We start from the raw sequence: 13,314 nt of genomic DNA, 5'->3' as shown, positions 1-13,314 counted from the left end.
CATATGCATTGGTATCAAACTATCAGTACAAGGGGTAGTTTTTGTGGACTAAACTGCAGAATGCCGGAATAAGGGGGGGAGTTAGTCCTATCGAAGACTACGTCTTCTGGCAGCCACCATCTTGAAGCAGTAGAAGAGAGTAGCTGGTATGTAACAAGTATCATTGTATAGCAATAATCCTACCCGGATGATCCTCTCCTCGTCTCCGTGTGAGAGAACAATCACCGGGTTGTATCTGTCACTTATCTGGGTGTGTTTTATCAAGTATCCGGTTTTAGTTGTAAGAGGTCGGAATACAACTCCAAGTCGTCCTGGTACCATGGACACGGCTATTCGAATAGATTACTTCCCTCCAGGGGTGCACCACATTACGCAACGCGCTCGATCACCTCTGGCCGGACACACTTTCCTGGGTAATGCCCGGCCTCCGAAGATCAACACATCGTAGTCCTACCTAGGCTCTCCAGAGAGGTCAACACGCCGGTCTACATCCTAAGTGCTCAGGGGTCTTGGGTCCATCTGTTGGGGAACGTAGCATAAATTCAAAATTTTCCTACGTGTCACCAAGATCTATCTATGGAGTCATCTAGCAACGAGGGAGGAGTGGATCTACATACCCTTGTAGATCGCGCGCGGAAGCGTTCAAGAGAACGGGGTTGATGGAGTCGTACTCGTCGTGATCCAAATCACCGATGATCCTAGCGCCGAACGGACGGCACCTCCGCGTTCAACACACGTACGGAGCAGCGACGTCTCCTCCTTCTTGATCCAGCAAGGGGGAAGGAGAGGTTGATGGAGATCCAACAGCACGACGGCGTGGTGGTGGAAGTAGCGGGATTCCAACAGGGCTTCGCCAAGCACTGCGGGAGGAGGGAGATGTGTCATGGGAGGGAGAGGGAGGCACCAGGGCTCAGGTATCGTTGCCCTCCCTTCCCCCCACTATATATAGGGCCAAGGGAGAGGGGGAGGGCGCAGCCTTGCCCCTTCCTCCAAGGAAGGGTGCGGCCAAGGGGGGAGGAGTCCATCCTCCCCAAGGCACCTCGGAGGTGCCTTCCCCTTTTAGGACTCTCCCCTTTTTCTCTTCTCTTGGCGCATGGGCCTCTTGGGGCTGGTGCCCTTGGCCCATGTAGGCCAAGGAGCACCCCCTACAGCCCATGTGGCCCCCGGGGCAGGTGGCCCCACCCGGTGGACCCCCGGGACCCTTCCGGTGGTCCCGGTACAATACCGGTGACCCCGAAACTTGTCCTGATGGCCGAAATAGCACTTCCTATATATAATTCTTTACCTCCGGACCATTCCGGAACTCCTCGTGATGTCCGGGATCTCATCCGGGACTCCGAACAACTTTCGGGTTACCGCATACTAATATCTCTATAACCCTAGCGTCACCGAACCTTAAGTGTGTAGACCCTACGGGTTCGGGAGACATGCAGACATGACCGAGATGACTCTCCGGTCAATAACCAACAGCGGGATCTGGATACCCATGTTGGCTCCCACATGTTCCACGATGATCTTATCGGATGAACCACGATGTCAAGGACTTAATCAATCCCGTATACAATTCCCTTTGTCTAGCGGTACGATACTTGCCCGAGATTCGATCGTCGGTATCCCGATACCTTGTTCGATCTCGTTACCGGCAAGTCTCTTTTACTCGTTCCGTAACACATCATCCCGTGATAAACTCCTTGATCACATTGTGCACATTATGATGATGTCCTACCGAGTGGGCCCAGAGATACCTCTTCGTTTACACGGAGTGACAAATCCCAGTCTCGATTCGTGCCAACCCAACAGACACTTTCGGAGATACCCGTAGTGCACCTTTATAGTCACCCAGTTACGTTGTGACGTTTGGTACACCCAAAGCACTCCTACGGTATCCGGGAGTTGCACAATCTCATGGTCTAAGGAAATGATACTTGATATTAGAAAAGCTTTAGCATACGAACTACACGATCTTGTGCTATGCTTAGGATTGGGTCTTGTCCATCACATCATTCTCCTAATGATGTGATCCCGTTATCAACGACATCCAATGTCCATGGTCAGGAAACCGTAACCATCTATTGATCAACGAGCTAGTCAACTAGAGGCTTACTAGGGACATGGTGTTGTCTATGTATCCACACATGTATCTGAGTTTCCTATCAATACAATTCTAGCATGGATAATAAACGATTATCATGAACAAGGAAATATAATAGTAATCAATTTATTATTGCCTCTAGGGCATATTTCCAACACCATCACCCTTTGCACTCCTACACATCGCAAGGATGGCCGGGATCAGTCCTGGCTACCTCTTTATACAAAGCAGGTGCTTATGCGGACCACCCCGGGCGCGTGCCGCTCCATCGCTGATGTCTGAGAGCTTTCAGAAGAAACGTACGACGCCGAGTGCCCATAATTCATCCCGTGTGGCGGTTAGTGTGAAAAGGCCAGCGGCCAGCTCATATCAAATATCCAATCTCGTTATATGTGTTATTAAGAAATAACCGTGGACGCCAAACCAGGGACCAGGCCCGCCTCTCTCCTAGGTGGTCTTGCTACCTCTTGAGCACTGCGTTGGATTTCCCCGAAGAGGAAGGGATGATGCAGCAAAGTAGCGTAAGTATTTCCCTCAGTTTTTGAGAACCAAGGTATCAATCCAGTAGGAGGCTACACTCGAGTCCCTCGTACCTACACAAAAACAATACCTCAACGCAACCAACGCGCTTAGGGGTTGTCAATCCCTTCACGGTCACTTACGAAAGTGAGATCTGATAGAGATGATAAATAATATTTTTGGTATTTTTGGTATAGAGATGCAAAGTAAAAAGTAAAAGCAAAGTAAAAACAAAGCAATAATAAAGTAATGGAGATTGATATGATGAGAAAGAGACCCGGGGGCCATAGGTTTCACTAGTGGCTTCTCTCAAGAGCATAAGTATTCTACGGTGGGTGAACAAATTACTGTTGAGCAATTGACAGAATTGAGCATAGTTATGAGAATATCTAGGTATGATCATGTATATAGGCATCACGTCCGAGACAAGTAGACCGAAACGATTCTGCATCTGCTACTATTACTCCATACATCGACCGCTATCCAGCATGCATCTAGAGTATTAAGTTAAAAACAGAGTAAAGCCTTAAGCAAGATGACATGATGTAGAGGGATAGTTTCATGCAATATGATAAAAAAAACCTGTACAAGAATTCATCCGATTAACCAGTTAACTTGCCGATTAATCCCTACTCATAGGGTCCCCGAGTAGCCGATAACCCGATAAATCATCCGATTAATTGATTAAATGGCCGATTAACTTGCCGATTAGCCTATTAATCCCCTACTCACCAGCCGACCGAGCAGCTACCAGTTAACGATTTCCTCAACAATGTAAAAAACCCATCTTGTTATCCTCGATGGCAACAATACAATACGTGCCTTGCTGCCCCTTCTGTTACTGGGAAAGGACACCGCAAGATTGAACCCAAAGCTAAGCACTTCTCCCATGGCAAGAAAAACCAATCTAGTAGGCCAAACCAAACTGATAATTCGAAGAGACTTGCAAAGATAACCAATCATACATAAAAGAATTCAGAGAAGATTCAAATATTATTCATAGATAGACTTGATCATAAACCCACAATTCATCGATCTCAACAAACACACCGCAAAAAGAAGATTACATCGAATAGATCTCCACGAGAGAGGGGGGAACATTGTATTGAGATCCAAAAGAGAGAAGAAGCCATCTAGCTACTAGTTATGGACCCGTAGGTCTGAAGTAAACTACTCACACTTCATCCGAGGGGCTTGGATGATGATGTAGAAGCCCTCTGTGATCGATGCCTCCTCCGGCGGAGCTCCGGAACAGGCCCCAAGATGGGATCTCGTGGATACAGAAAGTTGTGGCGGTGGAATTAGGTTTTTGGCTCATGTTCTGATCGTTTGGGGATACGTGGATATATATGGGAGGAAGAAGTACGTCGGTGGAGCTTCGAGGGGCCCACGAGGCAGGGGGGCGCGCCCTAGGGGGGGCACCCTCCACCCTCGTGACCACCTCGTGGCTTTCTTGACGGAGGGTCCAAGTCTCCTGGATCTTATCTGATGAGAAAATCACGTTTTCGAAGGTTTCATTCTGTTTGGACTCCGTTTGATATTCCTTTTCTTCGAAACCCTAAAACAGGCAAAAAACAGCAATTCTGGGCTGGGCCTCCGGTTAATAGGTTAGTCCCAAAAATAATATAAAAGTGGATAATCAAGCCCAATAATGACTAAAATAGTAGATAATATAGCATGGAGCAATCAAAAATTATAGATACGTTGGAGACGTATCAGGTCTCAACCTGTCCTGTCGCTCCACCACAAAGAATCAGTCTGGGGGCCATCGGGAGAAATGTCCTTTCAGCCCCTAGTTTGTGAATCACTCGCGGGTACTCTATGAGCCGACCCGACTTTAATCATATCACGTAACATGTATAGTGTGTGTGTATATATATACCCGTGATCACCTCCCGAAGGGATCACGACCCGATAGGATAGCATGGCAGACGGACAAGAATGTAGGCCCATTGATGGAATACTAGCATACCTATACTAAGCATTTAGGATAACAGGTAAAAGTATCAACAATAGTAGCAAAGGACAGGCTATGCGGCAGTATAGGATCAACCTTAAGGCAGTAACAGTAATCGCTGCTCTAGTGCAAGCAGTAGAGGGAAATAATAGGCGGTATCAAAATGATCAAGGGGGTTTGGCTTTCCTGGAAGCTCTGTCGAGAAGGAGGGGTCGTCAACACCATAGTCGTACTGGGGGTCACCGGCAATTTCGGGGTCTACTGGAGAGAAGAGGGGGAAGAAACAATAAATATAAAGCAAACAGATGCATCATGATGCATAAGGCAATATGCAGTCCTAAGGGTGACCCATCGCGGTGCTACATGATACAGACAAAGAGGGAAAACAACAGATGAATCCGAGGGGAAGGATCCATGTTCATCACGTTAGAGGCATGTGACAGACGAACAAATTGCATATTCAGATCGCTATATTTTTCGGAGCAATTTTCATATAAAAATTATTTTCATCTGAGTTACGGATTATTTTATATGATTTTCAAAGCTTTAAACATATTCTCAAATTTCTCATATTTATTTATAATTCGGAAAAAAATACCAGACAGAAAGGCTGGGTGCACCCAGTGCAGTGCACCAGAGGTGCACCAATGAGGCTGGCCAGTGGGTCCAGTCAACTGCTGACCCAACAGTTGACTGGTCCACGGTTGACCAGTCAACTGGTCTGGTGGGACATGCGTGTCAGCGGCAAGTACTTAACATGGTTTTTAATGATTTTATTTAATTGTTAAACAAGTTTAATTTAATGTGAGGGGGCCACTAGTCATACTCATAGGGGGGTTGATAGGGAGGGGGTTATTGTCGACGGCTGTTTAAGCTGATGGTTAAACGGCGGTGGCTGATAATCCCCAAGTGCAAGGAATCATCGTAGCAATTCTCAAAGGTGGAAGTGATAAGTATGGAGTGTCGAACCCACAAGGAGCTAAAGGTAAGATCAATATTCTCTCAAGTCCTATCTGCCACTGATACGACTCTACGTACACCGAACGTTTGCTTCCTACTAGAAACGAGAAATAAAATTACGTTGTGGGTATGAAGAGAATAACTTTGCATGATATCGGAGAGCTAAAATATGAAAGTAGGTGATGTTATCATAAAGTTAGAATATATTACTAATTATTATAAATAGCGAGTGTGGAATAATGATGGGTCGGTGTGCGGAATTGTCCTGGGCAATTGTTAACAAGACCGATAGTCGTCATTGCAATTTCATATGAGGGAGAGGCATAAGCTAACATACTTTCTCTTCTTGGATAATATGCACTTATGATTGGAACTCTAGCAAGCATCCGCAAGTACTGAAGATCATTAAGGTAAAACCCAACCATACCATTAAAGTATCAAGTCCCCTTTATCCCATACGCAACAACCCCCTTACTCGGGTTTATGCTTCTGTCACTCAAGCAACCCACTATAAGAGAATCATGAACGTATTGCAACACCCTACAACGGGAACCCCTCGCGCTTGCGCGACACGGAGGGCACAATAGGACAACACCAAAATAAAACATACAACTCATACCAATCTAGATCAACAATCAATCCAAAGACAAAGGATATCTACTCAAAACATCATAAGATGGCAACACATCATTGGATCATAATATGTGGCATAAAGCACCATGTTCAAGTAGGGATTACAGCGGGGTGCGGGAGAGTGGACCGCGTAAAAGAGATGAGGATGGTGATGTTGATGAAGACGATCACTGCAGCGATGATTCCCCTCCCGATGGCACTCCAGCGCCACCGAGAGAGAGGAGGAGAGGTTCTCCCCCTTGTGCTTCCTCCTCCATGGCCTCCCCCCCTGGATGGGGAGAGGTTCCCCCTCTGGTCCTTGGCCTTCATGGTGATGATGGCCCTTCCGGGATCCTCCTTCATGCCCTCCGGTGATGATGGCCCCCTCCGGCAGGGTGCCAGAGAGGGCCTAGATTGATTTCTCGTGGCTACAAAGGCTTGCGGCGGCGGAACTTCCGATCTAGGTTATTTTCTGGGGGTTTCTATATTTATAGGAATTTTTGGCATCGGTTTCACGTCAGGGGGGTCTTCGAGTCATCCACGAGATAGGGGCCCATGCCTAGGGGGTGGGGCGCGCCCCCCACCCTCGTGGACGGCTCGGGACTCTTCTAGCCCAACTCTTTTACTCCGGGGGCTTCTTTTGGTCCATAAAAAATCATCAAAAATTGGCACGTCAATTGGACTCCATTTGGTATTCCTTTTATGCAATACTCAAAAACAATGGGAAAACAGAAACTGGCACTGGGCTCTAGGTTAATAGGCTAGTCCCAAAAATCATATAAAATAGCATATAAATGCATATAAAACATCTAAGATGGATAATATAATAGCACCAATGCTTCATAAATTATAGATACGTTGGAGACGTATCAGTATCCCCAAGCTTAATTCCTGCTCGTCCTCGAGTAGGTAAATGATAAAAGAAATAATTTATGAAGTGTGAATGCTAGCAAGTGCATAAGTTTCATCAATGATAGTTCCAATCACTTTTTCTAGCATCATTATATATCATAACAGTAGATCAACTCATGAAACTTCTCATGATCAAGTAACTAGCTATTCACATGTTAAAGTATAGATCATAAACTTGAAAACTAACAAACCGTGCTCTTAGTCATCAAACAATTGCAATTCATCTTATTTTTGGGAAGGGTATATGTAAGAGCTTTGATTCAGAAAACTCCGCATATTCAACTATCATTTAACCTTTCACAATTGCTAACACTCATGTGATATTTATAGGTTCAAAGTTTTAATCGGACACAGAGAAAGATAGGGGCTTATAGTTTTGCCTCCCAACCTTTTACCTCAAGGGTAATGTCAACAATAATAATTTATGAGAACCTACATCCAAGTGGATATATATATATATATATATATATCCGGATCGATCCAACACAAAGTGCTTGCCAAAGGAAAAAGTGTAAAAAGGAAAGGTGATGACCACCATGACTCTTCTATAAGGGTAGAAGATAAAAGTAAAAGATAGGCCATTCGCAGAGGGAAGCAGAGATTGTCATGCGCTTCTATGGTTGATGCACAAAATCTTAATGCAATAAAACGTCACTTTATATTGCCACTTGTGATATAGTATATTTATATGATATAGAACGTCACTTTTCATCATGTCATATTTTAATGAGTGCTCATAATTACAAAAGATGTCCAAGATAGTATATTTATATGTGAAATATCTCTTCCTTCAATATTCTTTCATGAATTGTTCAAGTGACTAATTCTGTGTTTGCTAACTTCCAATAAGTTTACTACCTATACTTATTATGTGTGAAGTCATTACTCCCCATGTTGTAAGCATATGAAACGTATATAAATTCAAATTTATGATATTCAATTCATTCAACCTTTTACTCATAGGATACATGTGAAGCACGTGAGTATATGACAAACTACTCCAAAAAGATATAGGTGAAGAATATTGAGTAGTTAAATAATTAAATAGCCATGGGAGGATTCTTCTTCATTCAAGATTTCAGATCCAATGATTTTATTCAAACAGCAAGTAAAATTGAAAATACGCTCCAAGCAAGACACATATCATGTGATGAATAAAAATATAGCTCCGAGTAAGGTATACCGATAGTTTTGAAGAAGAAAGAGGGGATGCCTTCCGGGGCATCCCCAAGCTTAGGCGCTTGAGTATTCCTTCAATATTACTTTGGGGTGCCTTGGGCATCCCCAAGCTTAGGGTCTTTCCACTCCTTATTCTCCTCATATCGATATCTCACCCAAAGCTTGAAAACTTCAATCACACAAAATTTAACGAAACTTCGTGAGATAGGTTAGAATGATAAAGAGTAAACCATTCACTTTGGTACTGTCAAAGACAAGGTTCCTAATTTTTCTCACACAATTCCTACTGTACCATATCATTTCTACAATTTATATTGAGAAATATAAACCAAAGAAACTAGAAAACAAGCAAACTATGCAATGAAAACAGAATCTGTCAGAAACAGAATAGTCTGTAATGATCTAAACACCAAACATACTTCTGCTACTCCAAAAATTGTGAAATAAATTGTTGGACGTGAGGAATTTGTCTATTAATATTCTGAAAAAAGAATCAAATCAATCGCACTCTTCTGTAAAAAATGACAGCTAATCTCGTGAGCGCAAAGTTTTTGTTTTTTACAGTAAGATCACATTAACTTCCACCCAAGTCCTCCCAAAGGTTTTACTTGACACTTTATTGAAACAAAAGCTATAATACATGATTAATATAGTAGCTTAATCATGAGAACACACAAAAACAGTCAGGGTAAATATTGGGTTGTCTCCCAACAAGCGCTTTTCTTTAATGCCTTTTAGCTTGGCATGATGATTTCAATGATGCTCACATAAAAGATAAGAATTGAAACATAAAGAAAGCATTATGAAGAATATGACTAGCACATTTAAACTGTGACGCCCGGATATTTAAGCTACAGTAATTCCCTATTAACGATGCCATGTCACCATGATTACTATTGTTAACCTCGCAATGCCTCAACTCATGTTCGAATTCAAATTCAAATTCAGGCAAACAATAAAAGTTGTTCAAATTAGAAACTAGATTGTTCATTAAATAAAAAAATTTCCAGAACAATTCTAAAATTGAAACCAACATTACTGGAATTGGGTAAGTGACTCAAACATCCTCAAACAGTGACTAAAGATAATATTTATTGACCTTTTATTTAATCTAAGTTAAATATGAAATTATGTTTTGCCCAAACTAGTTTTTGGTGCTAGTGTATACTGCACTGCTAATTATGAGCTAGGTCCCTTTTTTGTAAAAGTACTTTTGTGGCCTAACTATTTGCAAAACAGAACATGAGAGAAAAGAAAATAAATAAAAAGAAAAAGGAAACAAGTATAAACAAAAATACGGGCAAAGGGACCCTGGGCCTTGGCCCAACTGGCCGGCCCAGCCGCACCTCTCCTGGCCTATATGGCCTCTCCCCTGTGACCTAACCCCCCCCCCCCCCCCCCCCCCCCCCCCCCCCCCACACCTGTCTCCGTCGTCTTCCTCCCAGCGCCGCCACACACCCAACCCCCCAGCGCCAGGGTAGCCAGGCCGGCGCCCGATCCCCATGGCCTCGCCTCCCCACTGCTCTGCTGCGAGCCGAGGCCGCCCTAGATCCATTCTCTCCTACCTCGTGCCGCTTCCTCTCCCCACAACCGCCCGACCGCGCTCGACGTCGCGCCGCCATGAACCTCACGGCCACCGACCTCCCTGAGCAGGCCGATGATTCGAGGGGCTGCCCTTCGACCTCCACGCCAACGCCAGCGAGCAGGAGCTTCACCAAGTCGTCGCCGACGTCTCTTCTTCAACCTAGGTCATCTCTCCGATCCTCGTCGAGCCGCTCACCATCGACGCCCTCCGGCTACCTCAACCCCTGCAGCGAGCTCGTGGTGAGCTACTGCGTCGAACCCCTCATGTTCGCCCTCGAATTTGAGCCTTAGCGCGCTGCTGTCGTTGCCTTGCTCCGGCCGCCACCGTCGTTGCTTCTCCGGTCAGGTTCGACCATCCCCTCTACTGCCACGACCACTGCGCGACGCGCATTGCCGCGGGCTTCCGAACGCACCTAGCTGCACGTCAAGCCGACGCCTGTGGCGGTTTTCCGACGAGGTCCCGAGCCCCTCCGCCCTGGTCGCCGGCGAATTTCTTCGGTGATGCTGACGTGCCGCCTTTAACCCAGCTCCTAATTATGTTTTGAGTCACCGACAAATGGGACCCACACCTAATTAATCACGGGCATAATTAACAGACTAGATAAACTAATCCAAGTAATCACTAACACATGGGGCCCATCCCCTAAATAACCCCCAATTAAATTAAACATTATTAATTAGTGTAGCCATTGAAAGTAGGCCCCACCCCCACTATTTAACTAAATGGTTTAATTAAACACTGGTTATTTACTTGTGACAATGACTGTTGGGTCCCACTGCACCAAGTTGACTAGTCAACCTGCTCACTGAGATGAACCAGCCAATGGCAGGTGGGTCCCTTGGCCCTTGTTTGACCAGTCAACAGTCAACAAATGACCTGTTGACTCAGCCACCTCCTGGCCCACCTGTCATGTTCCGAATAGCTGCAGTTGAGTATAAAAAATATTTTCAGTTTATTTTCAAATTAATAATAAATTTGGTAATTCCCAAAAAAATTACTAAAACTTTGAAAATTAATATAATATAAACCGTACCTCAGATGAAACTAATTTATACATGAAAGTTGCTTAGAATGACAAGATGAATCTGAATACGCAGCCCGTTCGTTCGCCACACGTCCCTAGCATAGCGAACATGCAACTTTCCCCCTCCAGTTCATCTGTCCGAAAACGCGAAACATCAGAGATACTTTTTCGGTTGTTTTCCCCCTTTGTGGTATCACCTCGTACTGTGTTAGGGAACACCTAGCACCGCGTATTGCCCTGTTATGCTTTGTGATGCTTTGATTGCTCTGTTATTTATTGTGTTCCCCCTCCGTTGATTCTTTCCGGTAGACCCTGAGACTGTTGCCGATACCCCCGAGATCGACTACATCGACGAGCACCCCTCCTTCTTGCTAGAGCAACCAGACAAGCCCCCCCTGATCACCAGATATCGCCTATTCCTTTCTCTACTGCTTGCATTAGAGTAGTGTAGCATGTTACTGCTTTCCGTTAATCCTATTCTGATGGATAGCATTGTCCTTGCTACTACTGTTGTTACCTTTACCTACAATCCTAAATGCTTAGTATAGGATGCTAGTATTCCATCAGTGGCCCTACATTCTTGTCCGTCTGCCATGCTATACTATCGGACCGTGATCACTTGGGAGTTGATCACGGGAATATACTTATATACATAATATGTGATACATGTTGTGACTAAAGTCGGGTCGGCTCGTTGAGTACCCGCAAGTGATTCGGATATGGGGGCTGAAGGGGCAGGTGGTTCCATCCATGTAGTGGTGGGCCCGGGTTCCCAACGGCCCCCGACTGTTACTTTGTGGCGGAGCGACAGGGCAGGTGGAGACCACCTAGGTGAGAGGTGGTCCTGGCCCTGGTCGGCGTTCGCGGTTACTTCAAGATAACACAGTTAACGAGATCTTGGTATTTGATCTGAGTCTGGCCACTGGCCTATACGCACTAACCAACTACGCGGGAACAGTTATGGGCACTTGACGTCGTGGTATCAGCCGAAGCCTTCTTAATGTCAGCGACTGAGCGGCGCGCGCCGGGTTGGACCGCGTAACGCAACTTCCTTTGTAATGGAGGTTGCTAGGTCTGCTCACCGGCCGCGTACGCAACGTGCAGGTGTGCAATGGGCGATGGGCCCAGACCCCTGCACGCATAGGATTTAGACCGGCGTGCTAACCTCTCTATTGTGCCTAGGTGGGGCTGCAACGTGTTGATCTTCCGAGGTCGGGCATGACCCAGGAAAGTGTGTCCGACCAAAGGGGATCGAGCGTGTTGTGAAATGTGGTGCACCCCTGCAAGGAAGTTTATCTATTCGAATAGCCGTGTCCCTCGGTAAAAGGACGACCCGGAGTTGTACGTTGACCTTATGACAACTAGAACCGGATACTTAATAAAATACACCCTTCCAAGTGCCAGATACAACCCGGTGATCGCTCTCTCACAGGGCGACGAGGAGAGGATCGCCGGGTAGGATTATGCTATGCGATGATACTTGGTGAACTTACCATCTACTCTCTTCTATATGTTGCAAGATGGAGGCGGCCAGAAGCGTAGTCTTTGATATGACTAGCTATCCCCCTCTTATTCCGGCATTCTGCAGTTCAGTCCACATATACTACCCCTTTCATTGTTACCAATGCATATGTAGTGTAGCTCCTTGCTTGCGAGTACTTTGGATGAGTACTCACGGTTGCTTTGCTCCCTCTTTCCCCCCTTTTCCTCTTTTTTCTCGGATGTCTCTACCAGATGATGGAGTCCAGGAGCTAGAGGATCCCGAGGATGATTCTACATGGAGTTCGGCTTCGAGGAGTAGTTAGGAGGTCCCAGGCAGGAGGCCTCGCCTTTTCGATCGTTGCTACTTTTGTGCTAGCCTTCTTAAGGCAAACTTGTTTAACTTATGTCCGTACTCAGATGTTATTGCTTCTGTTGACTCTTGTGCATTCAAGCTTATGTATTCGAGCCCTCGAGGCCCCTAGCTTGTAATAAAAAGCTTGTATTATTTTATTTTGTGTCTAGAGTTGTGTTCTGATATCTTCCCGTGAGTCCTTGATCTTGATTGTACACATTTACGTGTATGATTAGTGTACGGGCAAATCAAAGGCATCACATAAACCTAACCCACTTCCTATGCCTAGGGATTTTGTGAGCACACATTTTATAGGAACAAGAATCAACTAGCATAGGAAGGCAAAGCAAGTATAACTTCAAAACTTTAAGCACATAGAAAGGAAACTTGATATTATTGCAACTCCTACAAGCATGTATTCCTCCCTCATAATAATTTTCAGTAGCATCATGAATGAGTTCAACAGTATAACCAGCACATAAAGCATTTTGTTCATGATACAAGCATACAAATTTTACTAGTCTTCACATAAGCAATTTTTTTCTCATTCGGAATAGTGGGAGCAAACTTCTTCTAAATCCACTTTAGATGATAGTATTATTCATACTCCAAAAGATATAAGTGAAGTTCATGGAGCATT

General features: G+C 45.0%; 1 long non-coding RNA gene across 1 annotated transcript; it reads left to right on the top strand.

Moving 5' to 3' along the window:
• The first annotated feature begins 9,662 nt into the window (after positions 1 to 9,662).
• LOC147976249 (uncharacterized) lies at positions 9,663 to 12,843 on the top strand. Its single transcript, XR_015602128.1, has 2 exons — positions 9,663 to 10,055; positions 12,575 to 12,843. It is a non-coding gene; the product is annotated as an uncharacterized LOC147976249 (long non-coding RNA).
• The last annotated feature ends 471 nt before the right edge of the window (positions 12,844 to 13,314 follow it).

The sequence above is a fragment of the Triticum urartu genome, chromosome 4A (assembly GCF_056163025.1).
Source record: "Triticum urartu cultivar PI428250 chromosome 4A, HENAU_Tu73, whole genome shotgun sequence".
In the NCBI taxonomy this organism is placed as follows: Eukaryota; Viridiplantae; Streptophyta; class Magnoliopsida; order Poales; family Poaceae; genus Triticum; species Triticum urartu.
Note: the sequence above shows the minus strand (reverse complement) of the source record. Positions and strands in the feature narration are given on the sequence as shown.